The following is a 1,488-nucleotide window of genomic DNA, read 5'->3' on the forward strand; positions in this document are numbered from 1 at the left end:
GCCATTCTCGCGTAGTAGGCGTCTGTGTCGACTTTATCGTCAAGTTCGATTCCCAAGTATTTGTACGGATTGTCGCTGTTTACCCTTGGGATGTTTTGCATTGTCGTTGGGATTACTGCTCCATATCGTGCTGCCACTCCACATTTAGCAGAATTGATTTCCATTGCCATGGCTTTGAATGACTCACAGACAATGTTGTGCGTTTGTAGCATCTCTTCTGTTGATGATGTCAGCACTCTAAGATCATCCATATAGAATGTGTGACCCAGTTTGATAGTAGTGTCTGCAAGTTTTGATTGTATTTCCACTGGCCTAACTATCTCATTTAACCTCTTTGATATACAGTCGATTGATATTACAAAGAGTAAAGGTGACAGAGAGTCTCCTTGTAATAATCCATTTCTTACTTTCACTTGTCCTATGACATTTCCATCATATGTCAGTGCTATCTTCCAACGGTGCATCATGTCTTCAATGACGCAGATGATTTCCTCTGCAATATTATAATGCTGTAAGCACTTTGATAACCATTCATGGTTGACACTGTCGTATGCTTTCCTCATGTCATAGTATGCTTCGAGGTATTTCTTCTTACTTCTCTTCAGTGCCGATTGGAATAAAATATTTTGCAACAACCCTTCTTTGGAGGCGTAGCTGTGCTTTTTGCAGCCCAATTGATTGTATTCCAGTTTTTGTCCAGTTGGGTTGACATCTAGTTGTTTCTTAATTTTTTGCTTCAGTATAGAAGTAAAGACTTTTAGTATGATATTGAGGCATGTGATTGGACGATAGTTTGCAGGATTTTTGGGGTCACCTCCTTTTGGTATTAACACAGTCCTTCCCATTAGCATCTCTTGTGGTATGCTGTCGGGGTATTTGTAATATTTTAAGCAGTGCATCATGTATACACTTGCAGTATTTTATGTAGTATCCTTGGATTTTGTCGTTTCCTGGTGCTTTCCAATTTGCTATATGTTCGAGTGCTGTCTCCATTTCTTCCTTTGTTATGTTTCGCATTAAAATATTCTCTCTTTGGTCCTCCCACACATCCTTCACGTATTGGTTGTCCTTTTTAAGTGGCTTTATATTTTCAAATAGCTCTGACCAATGGTTTATCGTGTCTTTATTTGATGGTAATTCTGTGGACCTTGTTCCTCTTTCCATGCATCCATCTCTTGTTGAACGCGAACCACTTGGAGTTATTTTTTATCCTTTTCATGTTTGTCTTTTTATATTCCATTTCATATATATGGGCATTTCTGAGGTACTTAAAATATGCAATTTTGTCTTTAGTATGTCGAATAACTTCATCTATGCTGCTCTTCTCCTTGTGTAGCAGGTGACGCAATTTAATGTAATATCTTTCCTTGAGTAAGTCGGAGTATTTATTAATGACAGCCAAAAATTTGTTATCTCTGCTCATCGTGTTGAGTAGACTTCTGTTTCCTTAAAGATATTTACTAATGGCGTGTGAGGTGACGTTACAAA

This window comes from Entamoeba invadens, assembly GCF_000330505.1.
Source record: "Entamoeba invadens IP1 unplaced genomic scaffold scaff_1105074725777, whole genome shotgun sequence".
Classification (NCBI taxonomy): domain Eukaryota; phylum Evosea; order Mastigamoebida; family Endamoebidae; genus Entamoeba; species Entamoeba invadens.